Genomic DNA, 14166 nt, shown 5'->3' with positions numbered 1-14166 from the left:
TTTGGAGTCATTGCTACTCTCAAACAATTACATACTCACGGGAGTTTCTTCTGGATCTTCGGTGGAAAGGCCCGTCTCTGGACTCTTTTCACCCTCCAGTGTTTTCCAGCTCTGGATTATCCAGTAACCACAGGGGCACTTTTGTTTTTAACAGAGTCAAAGCAAGGAAGCAGGGTAAGAAGGGAGGCCTACGTCAGCGATTGCGGAAGCAAATACGATACAATCGTATTCCCTTACCATCAATAATCCTGGCTAATGTGCAGTCTCTGAGGAGTAAATTGGATGAACTGCATTTGAATGTGGCACATTTACGTGACTACAGGGATACATGTCTAATGGCATTCACAGAGACTTGGCTCAAGGATTCTGACCATGATTGTTCTCTGGAACTAAATGGCTTCGGGTTTCCCATACGTTTGGATCGAGACCCCGGAGCTACCCAGAAATCTCAAGGAGGAGGGGTGTGTTTGTATATAAATCAGAAATGGTGTAAAAACGTGACCGTTCGTAGACAAGTGTGTCTGGCTGACATTAAGCTCCTCTCTGTGTCTTTGAGGCTGTTTTATCTGCCGAGGGAATTCCCACAGATCAACGTCACCGTTGTTTACATCCATCCTAAAGCGAATCCTAAGAATGCGACTGACACCATCTCTAACGTCATCCACTCACTACAATCTCTCTCTCCTGAAGCCCCTAATATTGTTCTTGGGGACTTTAATCGCTGCGACTTGAAGAAAACACTGAGCAGTTTTTATCAGTATGTGAACTGTCCCACACGCTTCAATAAGACTCTGGATCTGTGTTACGGTTCCATAAAAGGTGCGTATACATCTGTGGCTGGCCCCGCCCTCGGATCCTCGGATCACAACACGGTGCATCTTCTGCCACTTTACAAGACTGTGCTGAGAAGAGAGAAGGTGAGGAAACACCGCATAAAGGTTTGGAGTGACGACGCCTCTTTAGCCCTGCAGGGCTGCTTTGACTGTACAGACTGGTCGGTGTTTATAGAATCATGCAGAGACATTAATGAACTCACTGACGTTGTCTGCAGCTATATCTCCTTTGGCAGAGACATGATTATCCCTTCAAAGGTTGTGCATTTTTTCCCTAATAACAAACCATGGTCTTCAAAGCTCTTATGAGGCTGATTCATGAAAGGAAAAAAGCTTTTATTGAAGGGAATATCTTGAAAGTTAGAGAAATTAGGAAGGAGATCAGAGCAGAAATTAAAAAAGCCAAAATAAAATACAAGGATAAGGTAGAGGCGGAGATGGGTAGCAATAACTTAAGGGTGGCCTGGGCAGGCATGAAACACATGACTGGTCACTGTTACAGTGACTGTAATAAGATAAGTCTCCCTGGTTTTAGTTCAGACTCTCAGTTAGCCAATGAGCTGAATAGATTTTATTTGAGATTTAATGATAATTATAATTCAAGGAATACACTTGATTTCTTAATAGAGAGCACCAGAGCCCCCCCAGCTTTGTTCTTTGATGAAAGAAGGGTGAAATCTTTTTAAAATGAGGAAGACTAATAAAAGTCCAAGTCCTGATAATATATGTGGCCAGGTGCTTAGAACATGCGCTGAGCAATTATGCAGTATTTTTTATTACATCTTTCTTTTATCTCTTCAGCAACAGAAGGATCCAGAGGTATGGAAAAAATCAATTATTTCTCCAGTTGCTAAGACCACAAAACCTACGTCATTAAATGATTTTAGGCCTGTCGCTTTAACATCCTTAGTGATGAAGTCCTTTAAAAAACTTGTCAGGAAGGAGATCCTGCAGCAAGTAGAGAAGCTTATAGACCCACTACAATTTGCATACAGGCCTCGTAGAGGTGTGGATGATGCAGTGGTCACTCTGTTGAACTTCCTTTATCGCCATCTTGATGGCGCCAAAGCTCATGCTGGGCTCTTATTTATTGATTTTTCTTCAGCTTTTAATACTATCCAGCCACATCTTTTAGTTGATAAACTTCTTAACCAGTTTAAACTTGATTTTAATCTCGTGGGTTGGATTTTAGACTTTTTAACTGACAGTGAAGAGGATTCCCATGGGCCTGTTGTGGATGAGTTTGTTTGGTGGTGTGATCAGTCCTTCTTAATGATCAACACCTTGAAAACCAAGGACATGGTAACTGACTTCAGGAAGACATCCCCCCATCCTGCACTAACAGGGGTAAATGGTGCAGCCATTGAACTGGTGGACAGTTATAAGTATTTGGGGCTTGTTCTTGATAAGGCTCTGTCCTTTGAGTCACATCTTGCTGCTACAGTGAAAAAGGTTCAACAAAGACTGTACTTTTTAAGGAGGTGGAGAGGTTTTAATGTTTCATCTGAAGTGATGACTCGTTTTTATAAAAGTTTTATTGAATCTGTTTTAACCTAAAGTATCTGTCACGTCCGGTGTGGCAGACGTGTGGAATATATTAGGACCCAAAATGCGGCAGCTCAGGTGCAGGTGAGTATTTATTAAACAAAAGGAAATACAAACAACAATGGCACTGGGAACATGAACCTGGAACCTAAACTGGGTAAAACTAACAAAACAAACCAGAAACGAAGATGCAGGGAGGTCCGGGGAAATACACACGGAGAGACGCAGGGAGACCGAGGGGAAACAACACAGACGAACCAGCAACGAGGAGGGGTGAACACACACTATAAATACACACCAGTAATCAGGGGATGGGAAACAGGAGGGAAACACATCTGGGAAACATAACAGCTGACGGGGCAGGGGAAACGTAAACAGAACACGCTGACATAAGACAGAGACCTTCAAAGTAAAACAGGAAACACATGCACGTAATGACACAGACTCAGAGACGCGGACTAAACACAGAGACCTACTACACTAAGGGGATGCACAAGCAGGGAAGACACCAAACAGAGGGAACACCACTAAACCCTAGGAAACCCAAATCAACAGTCATAATACAAACCATCAAAAGTAAAAGTCCAGAACCAAAAACACTGGGTCACCGACCCAGGACCATGACAGTATCATTGCTTGGTACGGTAATATGTCCCTGAATAATAAGACCAGACTTAACAACCTGGTTAAAGTGGCAGGTCAGATTTCAGGGAGGTCTCAGGTCCAGCTTGTGGACTTTTAGAACAGGCAGGTGCTGAGGAAGGCGACCTCTGTCCTGTTGTGTTCAGATCATCGTCTCTTTAATGATTTTCAACTGCTTCCATCAGGTCGTCGTTATAAAGTGCCTGCAGTGAAGACAAAGAGACATAGACTGTCTTTTGTACCCAGTGCTATTATCATAGTTAATAACACTAAACCATAAGTGTTGTTGCCATTGCATATTGCCCTTTTTTGATGGAAAATCTAGGTTGTTTTCTCAGGCTTATATTATATTATATTATTTTGGTGTGTGTATGTGGTGTGTTGGTTGTCTGTTTGTTTGTTTGTACGGACATACTGCAAATCAATTTCCCGTTAGGGACAATAAAGTTACCATTGACCATTGCTGGAGCCTTCAGTGTCTTTTTGCCTGCTGTTAATTCTTCAAGTCCACGGTGTTGTTCTGTCTGTCTTCTGTCTTCATCAGGAGATTAACTGTCCTTTAAGCTTCTTCTCAGGATAAGGACAGGATGAGAGGTGAAGCTGTGAAATCTTAAACCAAAGCCTGTTTTCGTCCCAATTCTGTTAATCTATCATTTTTCTGCTGTATTCTTCCAGGAGGTTGAGCAAGTCCATGGGCACCTGTATTAACACACTAAGACATTGATTTAATATCATTTTCATTACTATTACTTTGCACTTTCATTCTCTAATTCCTCTGTTTTCATTTTGAAACGTCTCTCACAAGCTCACAAGCTCTATTCAGACTTCCTGCTTCACTTCCTGCCACACACACACACACACACACACACACACACACACACACACACACACACACACACACACACACACACACACACTCTTCACTCACTGGACTTTCATCCGTTTCTACAGCGTAATCGAGCTCTTATTTTATGTTCACACTCTATATACCCTCTGTAACTCTACTAATTTTAATATAAAAAGAACGCACCCTCAGCACACACACACACACACACACACACACATATACTAAGCTCTTTGCATTTGCAAACATTAACCAAACGACATCCTTCACATCAAAATCCTCAGCGTGGTTAGCAGAATTCTTGCACACTTGCAGCAATACACAATAATCAGACAACCCAAGTACACACAGACACAAACACCATGATCCCTACGGGGGTTTTCTGGCGTCCAACGCCCGGGTCCAACCCTTATGCCCGCTTCTGCTGATACCAGACTTTTCTTACACAATTTCGACAAATTTAAAAGCCTCTAAGCCCAGGTCCAACCTTGCTGGTCAATCAACCCGCTTCGGGAACGCCGTCACTGATAACGGTCAAATTTCTAGGCCCTATATTAATTTAAGCGCTCCCCGCAGCTTGACCGGAAGCTCCACTTAACCAGCATCTCAGTATTTAACTGGCGCCTGAAGCTTTACTTAAAGCTGTTCCTGTCACCCGCATTGAAATGGTCACGCCTGAGCCAAGCTCTTCGTTCAAACAGTGCAGAAAAGAAGTGATCCTCGACCACTTGGTTATTAACGGGAGTTTGAATCCTCGCGGGAACCACCCGGGCTAACTGGACGTCACCAGGCCTTACCGCGCGTCCACGATCAGGAGTCGTTGCCACATGCTGAACACTGCGCTCCTAGGAGTCCAACCCCAGTCCTAGATCAAATTAAATACATTTAGAAGCACCACTGTGGACTGTAATCGCCAGTTTATTTATCTGATGCTCGGGTCCAAGCCTATAATCAATTTGGGAATTAAATCCCTTAACCAAATGTCCTAATCATGGTGCCCCGGAAGCTTATGTGAAATGGACTCAGCTGCTCTACCGTAATGTCACAAGCGAGGTCCGATGTTCAGCGGGAATATCACCAGCCTTCCCAATTACCGTTGGTGTCCACCAAGGCTCGGCCCTCTCGCCCCTGCTGTTCACTCTCTGTATGGACACCGCGACGGCTGATCTGCAATCACCACATCCATGGAGCCTCCTGTATGCAGATGATGTGTGCCTATCAGAAACAGAAAACTGCCTAGCCCTGCAAATCCAAACACAAGCATGGAAAGACCGGCTCTCCGAAAACGGCATGCGCCTGAACATCAAGAAGACAGAGTACCTTGAATGCGGCCCCCAGACCAACAGTACCATCACTATCGACGGCGAGCCGCTGACTAAAGTTGCCCAATTCAAGTACCTCGGGTCCCTCGTCACCTCAGACTGCGAAACCCTGCCAGACGCCAGACTCCGTGTCAACACAGCGTGGATGAAGTGGCGTCAGGTGAGTGGAGTCTTATGCGACAAGAGAATGCCAATCTATCTTAAGGCGAAAGACAAGCTCTTCACACCATGGAGATGAAGATGCTGAGGTGGCCTCTGGGTCTCACACGACTTGAAAGAGTGAGGAACGAAGAGGTCAGGAAAAAATGGGGAGTGACACCGATCACAGACAAGATGCGAGAAGCGAGGCTCCGATGATATGGCCATGTTGTCCGTAGCGATAAAAATTCTATCGCAAAGACAGCCCACCAATTAGATCTGGAGGGAAACAGGCCACAAGGAAGACCAAAAAAGCGCTGGATGGACCGAATCAAGGATGATATGAAGGCTGTGAATGTTACACCAGAAGACGCCCTTGATAGGAAGAAGTGGAGGAAGGCATGCAAGATAGCGGACCCTGCGTCGCGGGATATAAACCGCTAGGAAGAAGAAGAACCGAATGTCCTAATCTAATCTCTTTTCTTGGCTGACGTAACACAATTGACACACATAACACATCAACTTTAAGCACACGTCACATCAACTTTAAAATTCACCCCAGCATTAACAACAAGTTTTCATCAAATATTCCCCAGACTTTACTTTTTATTTATCACAAATGACCCAAAATCACCATGGACATGTCACCCGAAATCTACTTAACAGATTTTATAATTTACTTTAATTTCACCACTACTGAGCCAATTTAATGGTGAAGATCATCAGCTCGGCGAACAGATAATTTAGAATTCATCCAATCTGCACAATTGGCTTTTTTCTTTGAACAGGCTGTGCTTACCTTTAAATCTTTTTAGACCGGTCTCCTGTTCGCCTCATCGGCTTGGTTTATAAAGGCCTCTCTTATTAAAATACATAAAACAATCTAATCAGAAAATAAGCACTAAGAATATATATTTATCTTGTAACATTGTTTAAGTTAATGAACAATTGTGTTGAAAACTGAGATTACAATATCAATCAAGATAATAATAATTATGGTTTTTGCTGTAATTAAACAGTCATGTGGAAATGTGGCAACCACAGAACTTTAGAGGCCTTTTGTTCAATTATGTGTGGACTGTTTCTTTAGTCTCTACACAAATTGTTCTCAGTGTCTATGAGACTGATGAAGTATCCATGTGTGCTGAAAGAGACTGTGCTGGTCTGACCCCCTCAACCGAGGTATTGTGGGTAATGAAAGAGCAGATAGGTTGGCTAAAGCAGCTGTTAAAAAAGTAGACATAGATGTGCAGATACCATTGTTGAAATCTGAGGGAAAAGAATAGTTTGGACACAAAGTAAGAATTTCTGGAGAATGGCATGGGATAATGGAACAAAAGGGAGACATGGGGTACAAAACACAATAGAAGTTAAGAGGAGTCGTGGGTTAAATAGGCAGCAGGAGAATACAAACAGGTCATTGCTTTCTGAATGGTTCTCTTTTTATGATGGGGAAACATCCGACTGGGTTATGTGATGGTGTAATGCTATGGAGACGGTTGAACATGTGGTTATTAGTTGCAGGAAGTATAGAAGTCAAAGGAGAGTGTTGAGGGTAGGAACTGGTGGTGAAATGAAACTTACGTTTGAAAAAGTGGTTAATCAGTTAAGTCATGATGAGGTGAAAGGAGCGGTTTTTCATTTTTGAGAAATACTGATGTCATCAAGAGGATCTGAGGATCTGGAAGAGAAGTAAGAGTAAAAGCCAGGAGATGGCAGTAGTTCAACATCTTTGGATGCAAGCTGCTGTTAAAAATGACAGAAGAAGAAGTTTGCTTGATCATTGCTCAGCTCGTCTGTGTGAAGTTGAGTGTAAAGAGGCTCCTGCTGTTAGAGAAACACTCTGACTGTTTAACAGAGTCAGACATGTTCAGACTGAATTTCAGTCAGAAACTCAGCATCACATTGATGAAGCTGCAGATTAATTGTGGTTAATTTCTGATTAATTTCTTTGCTGCCAGCAGAAATGTAAATGTAATTTAAAAGAAGGATTCAAGGTTATTGGGTTTTTTGAACATAGAGATCACATGAACGTATATGAATTGTGTGATATGTCTCTTCTATTTTTCCATCCATCCGTTCGCTTCCACATATCCTTTTCAGGGTCGTGGGCGGTGCTGGAGCTGTCATCTTCTTCTTCTATTTTTCTATGATCATATTTTGATGTTGATTGTGATTGGTTTTATTTGTTTCTTCGGCGGTTGTAGTGTTTTAATATTTAGACTTTTTTCCATTATTGTAATTGTGTATAAAGTTTGATTTGAATGAAATTTACACTCAAATGCTTTCAGTGTTGCTGTGTTGAGTGTTTGCATGTCTAACGTTTGTATGGAAGACTGGTGGGGGAGGCTGTTACATCTTGCAGGAGGTCTCCTCTCTCCAGCAACTCACTCTTCAGGTGGGGGAGATACAGGAGAGGTGGAGGAAGAACTCAGCCTGGGTGTCTATTGTCTTGTGTAGTCTGGAGGATGAGTGGATGACAGGGTGGGTGCAGTTTCTCTGTGGTGGGATCGGGTGGGCCGTCCCGAGCTCTGTGGGGCCGGGCGGCGCTGCTGAACTGGGCCCCGGTCCGGATGGGCCTGGGCCCCTTTGCCCCTCCCTTCCTTCCCTCCCCATCTCCAGCTGCCTCCCTCTTCCCGCTCCACCACAATCACCCACACATGCAGGGCCTTGGGGTAAAGGTGTGTCACCAGGGTGCAGAGGAGGCATCCCCCCCCTCTGTCGCCTTCTGGCTGCCTGTGCCTCAATTTTATCCCACAACTTAGACATTCACATTACTCACACTCTCATAACACATACATATAGGACCTTGGGGGTGGGCACGCTACACAGCATCCAGAAGACCATCAGGGTGTACAACCTCACCCCTGGCGCTGTTGCCCACCTCTCAATTTTAAATACACGTAGACATTGAGGATTATCAGGAGGGGCTCTGCGCTTACCTGCTGCTGAGTAATTGCATATGAGAGCATGAGGGTGGGAATGGATGTTTGTATCTGTGTGTGCCTGTATGTCTGTGTCTATATGTCAGTTTGGGTATCAGACGCCACCTCTCTAGGGACATCTCAGGTCCTCCAAGGAATGGAGGCCTATCTCCCCCCACCACTCCCCCTGCCAGTGGCGGACGCCCTCAGACATCGGTGCGTTGGTGGTTCTTTGTGTCCAGGTACGCACTGGCTCACTCCTAGTGGCTGCTTGTCGGGGCCTGGAACCTGGGGCTCGCTCGGGCTCCTTCGGGGGTGGGGTGCCCTCGGCCTCTCAGCCTGGGGCTCGGTCACTCTGGCACAGCTGGCTGCCGGCGGAGCTCACGGGCATGTCACTGCAACCCCCCCTGGCTTCTGCTCCGTGGCTGACCCCTCATCCGGGCTCTCCTCAGCTCTTTCCGGGATAGTGGCGCAGCTGCCCCTCTGTTGGTCTTCCTTGCTCTCTTGTGCTCTGAGGGCCTCTGGATGTCTGGAGCCTGGATCTCCTCCATACCTGCTTCATGCTCAGGAGGAGGAGGAGGCAGAGCATCGTCTTTGACAACTTCCTACCAGACCAGTGGAAGTGGAAGCTTCAATGAAGAAAGATTCCTGCTCCCAGCCGTTCATTGGCCCGGCATTTTAAACCCCTAAAGGGCCACCTGACCTGCATTAAATAAACAGGGTCAATAAAAACATTCACAAGAATAATACAAAACTTTCAGCCAGTTTAGCTTAATACATTAACTTATTCTTGTGTACACAGTAATTCATAACTGAATAATGTATCTTATCAATAAAGATTGATCTAAACAGTTTAACTGCTATGTACAGATAAAGGTTGCACAGCTTTAAAACATTTGATATCCAGCAAATATCAGTCAAACTCAACACAAAAGGAAACATAACAATCGTTCAAATTGTTTGGACCGCTGATCCAAATCAACTGGCGTTGGTCAAACAGATGTGTGCCGTGTTGGGCAGGTTACTTTGAAAAAGTAATTAATTATAGTTACTAGTTACTTCTTCAATAAAGTAACTGAGTTAGTAACTGAGTTACAATATTCTAAAAGTAATTAATGACTTGAAAAGTAACTATTGCGTTACTTTAAAAAAAAACGTTTAACCCTGTGGGCTCCAGGGTATAATTGGTCATTTTTAACTACTTTTGATGTTTCCTCCACATTTCACCTTTAAAAACTATTTACTTTGTCTTGTTTGGTATCATCAGCACAACCTCACGTGTCTGAATTTACAGTCATGTTTTCAGTTTGACATACTGTATTAACACAATTGATCTAAAATCAGACAAAAAATATAAAATAAGAGTAGAAAAAGTTATATTTTTACTGTAACAACCACAAACATGTTTAATGAATCATATTTCATAACTTTAAATGCAAATATAATTTGTCAATTTAAAAATCCTATGCACAAGTTTTGCAAACAACAAAGTTATTTGCAGCCATTTACCTTTTACCTTGATTTTTTAAATAACCATTTCAAACTATTTACAGAACAATCAGCTGTTCTGCATTCAATAAGATGACACACAAATTATTTGTGCCACTCCAAAAAAATAATTTCTGTCCACTATAAAGGAGAACATCACAGCCTGATACCTGCAGGTCTGACAGCAGCAGGTGTATCACTGCTGTTTCTATCTGGAGACAGCAGTCGCCTCATTGTTCTGACACACAACACAAACACAACACTACACACTAACTACACAAGACAACACATTAACTACACACTCCAAACACGCTAAGCGTCACAAATCTCTCACATCTCAAAACTCGCTCTCTCTTTTTCTGCTCTCTCTCTCTCTCTCACCCACACACACACACCCACACTCCTAAAACTTCCCCAGAGTGCTTGCTAGCGCTGTCCTTACATGATGAAATTATTGAGGAAAAAACACGTATATATTGTTTATCATGACTCTGGTTTACGTGGCCTATAAATCTATAAATAAAAATAAACTATCAACACAATTTATAAACTGGTATATATCACCGTGTTGCTTTGTCATCTTTAAGTGGTCATGTGATTGGCTTACCATGACTACTTTATTCTTCCTCAGTCACAGCAGCACTCATGCGATTGTTTTGCCCCCTGAGCTCCAGGTGTTGTGCTAGACAGTGATCGTGATTACCGCCCGCGGGAGCGCGCAGCGGGTTGCGGGTTTACCTGGTCATGTTCTCATTCACGGGGCGATCGCAAAATCAAAAGCAAACAATTAACACCACGCCGATGCTGTTCACAGGACAGCAAGAGTAACGATCAGGAGCATCTCGTCTTCGTTATCGTTCCCCTCGTACGTGTTATTACTGCCATTTCAGTGTTTTCGCTTCACAACTAAAGTGTGCAGTTTACTTTGTGCGCACTCAAATGGAGTCAAGTCAATTACTATGGGCTCAAAATGTGGTCATAAATATTTTGTACTTGTAAATCAGGATTTGTATGTGTAAAAAGAATTTGTGCGTGCGTAAAAAAGATTTGTATGTGTAAGAAAGATTTGTGTGTGGACTTAGCCAAAAACCCCCCTGCAAGTTACAAGTACGAATTTTGACCCTATTTTTCTTCCTGTCATCTGATTTGTCAATGTCATGTCAATCACAAATGTAACAATCCAATCACAGAACAGATGGGTTTGTCTGTCGGAGGGGCACTTTTTTGAACTGCAGGTCTTTGAAGGGAATAAATGCCCTTTTACATGCCAACCCAGCGTTTTCCTTCATCACCACGAAGGAAAACAGTCTGTGGTCGTCCGAGTTTGGTGATTTTTGTGTCACAGGTCTACGTGTTTAATACAGCGCTGTGGACCGCGGGGGGTGGGCAGTGTTTTGGAAATGACAGTCTTCATTACAAAGCTGTATTGTTCGTTATGAATTAGCATACATGAACATTTGAAGAACTAGCAAAAAAAACCAGAAACTCTTGTAGAGGACATAAAGTCAGAGATAGAAACAACAAGGAGCAGGTGCATCTAGTACAGGTAGAGCTGCTGCAAAAACCCACAGAGCTCAGCAGCCAGCGCAACAAATTCTTGATCCTTTGCTTTTAGTTAGCAGTTAGCATTAGCAGCACATCCTGCATCCAATGTGAAAGGACCTTTATGCTGCGCACTGTGACTCACAGCAATGGTCCCGGGTCAGCCCTGACTTTGTGTTAAACTAATCCTAATCTTTTTTACACACACACAAATCTTTTTTACACATACAAATCTTTTTTACGCACACACAAATTCTTTTTACACATACAAATCCTGATTTACAAGTACAAAATATTTATGACCACATTTTGAGCCCATAAATTACCGCCACCTGTGGTCAAGTGCCATAGCCTACAGCCAGATTAACTTGTGACACACATCTGAGCCACGTTTGAATTCCTGTTTCATGCACAATACATTTTTAACTTTTATTTTTTTTTATTTTTTAAGAAAACACCAGCAATAACAAAAATGCTGCAAAAGCACAAAAAACACAACAGAAAGAGGAAAAAAGAAAATGCAAATTCAAAAAACAAAAACACAAATAGGAAAAAATAAAACGGAAGTGTTTCTGGGGAGTAATTAGTAATAAACAGAGCCAGTGTGACTAAGTGGAGCTTGTGAGAGTGAGTGGATTGAAGAAAGTGAGGGACTCAGATGTGTCAGTTGGTTTGTCTTTGTTTTTGAGTGTGGAGGAGAGTTAGATTGGGTTGGTTTTAAAGCTAAGTTAAGAATATTCTGAATTTCAATTCAATTTTATTTATATAGCACCAAATCACAACAACAGTCGCCTCAAGGCGCTTTATATTGTATAGTTTAATTTCCAAAACTTGCATACGTCTTCAGTTTGCAGCTGGACTATCACATAGCAGCTGGAGCAGTCTCACATGGAGGCCAGTCCACTGCTGCCACCTGTGGCCAAGTGCCATAGCCTACTACTAGATGAACTTGTGACACACATCTGCAGTAGAGGCTGAGTGGCTGCTCTCACACCTGGAGCATCCAAATCGACCCACAAACACGTTGAAAGATGCAACGCCATCAATTTGGATTGTCCAGTGTGCTTCTTAGTTCAGATCAAACTGAGGTTATTGTACTCGGCCCTGAAAATCTTAGAAATATGGTATCTAACCAGATTCTTACTCTGGATGGCATTACCTTGGCCTCCAGTAACACTGTGAGGAACCTTGGAGTCATTTTTGACCAGGACATGTCCTTCAACGCACATATTAAACAAATATGTAAGACTGCTTTCTTCAATTTGCGCAACATCTCTAAAATTAGAAATATCCTGTCTCAGAGTGATCCTGAAAAACTAGTTCATGCATTTATTACTTCCAGGCTGGACTACTGTAATTCTGTATTATCAGGATGTCCTAAAAACTCACTGAAAAGCCTTCAGTTAATCCAAAATGCTGCAGCAAGAGTCCTGACAGGGACTAGAAAGAGAGAGCAGATTTCTCCTGTTTTGGCTTCCCTTCATTGGCTTCCTGTTAAATCCAGAATTCAAAATCCTGCTCCTCACATACAAGGTCTTAAATAATCAGGCCCCATCTTATCTTAATGACCTTGTAGTACCATATCACCCTATTAGAGCACTTCGCTCTCGCTCTGCAGGCCTACTTGTTGTTCCCAGAGTATTTAAAAGTAGAATGGGAGGCAGAGCCTTCAGTTTTCAGGCCCCTCTTCTGTGGAACCAGCTTCCAGTTTGGATTCAGGAGACAGACACTATCTCTACTTTAAGATTAGGCTTAAAACTTTCCTTTTTCCTAAAGCATATAGTTAGGGCTGGACCAGGTGACCCTGAATCCTCCCTTAGTTATGCTGCAATCAATGTTCCCTCTAAGCTGCGCACGTGCGCAATTGCGCACTGCTGGCACGGTCTCTGCGCACAGAAAATCTGCGTTGCGCACAAAAAAATCTAACCTGAATTGAAATTAAAATTAATACTTTAACAATTCTGTTTTGCAGTGTTAGTCAGTGAGTGACTGGCTACTCCCATATGGGATTAGAATGATGCCACCTTATCCCATAGTTCAGCCAATAATGCGTATATACGCAGCCAATCAACGTCGTTGACAGGCTATGACAGCGTCCTTATGTGCCGACACCGGTGTTTGAGCTAGCAAAGCGGCCTGGCTGATGTGGAGTGAAGCCACGTTAATGACAACGTGTACAACCATTGGAGGTGTGAGCAGGACAGACGGAACAATTGACGGAAAAAGTGTGGACTTTATACCAGTTTTTAAATTGTGTTGATCGGCCACGTAAAACCAGAGTTATGATAAAAATATCTGCAATGTTTGGTTTTCTTCCTGAATACTATCGTTGTTTATGTTTACTGCGGGAAGAAACGGTAAAAACGGCGTTTTATAAGAATAAAGCCCTCTCCACTTGTGAGCAAAAACAAACCCCTCCTATTCGTCCAAAAAAGTATCATGCCGACCAATCAAAACATGATATGGCAACGTGGCATCTAGTTGTTAAGAAACGGGGGGAAGTTTTAGGAGTGACGGCGGTGTTTTGAGATGTGAGAGATTTGAGACGTTTAACGCAAATCTTGTGTAGTTAGTGTGTAGTTAGTGTGTAGTGTAGTCAATAGTTTTGTTGTGTGTGTCAGAACAATGAGGCGACTGCTGAATGTTACAGGTGTTACAGCAGTGATACTCCTCCTGTTGTCAGGCCTGCAGGTATCAGGCTGTTGTTCTCCTTTATCTCATAGTGGACAGAAATTATTTTTTGGAGTGGCACAAATAATTTGTGTGGCATCAGATTTGATGCAGAACAGCTGATTGTTCTGTAAATAGTTTGAAATGTTAATTTAAAAAAAGCGCCTTGGCTGCATTTTAAAAAAAGCTGCAAAAAACTTTGTTGTTTGCAAAACTGA

The 14166-nt window shown here is 42.8% G+C and overlaps 1 pseudogene; it reads left to right on the top strand.

The window, feature by feature from the left end:
- The first annotated feature begins 2052 nt into the window (after nt 1-2052).
- The window catches only part of LOC134619409 (uncharacterized), a 111034-nt pseudogene continuing 98920 nt past the window's right edge, over nt 2053-14166 (top strand).

The sequence above is a fragment of the Pelmatolapia mariae genome, linkage group LG20 (genome assembly GCF_036321145.2).
Source record: "Pelmatolapia mariae isolate MD_Pm_ZW linkage group LG20, Pm_UMD_F_2, whole genome shotgun sequence".
NCBI classification, from domain to species: domain Eukaryota; kingdom Metazoa; phylum Chordata; class Actinopteri; order Cichliformes; family Cichlidae; genus Pelmatolapia; species Pelmatolapia mariae.
Note: the sequence above shows the minus strand (reverse complement) of the source record. Positions and strands in the feature narration are given on the sequence as shown.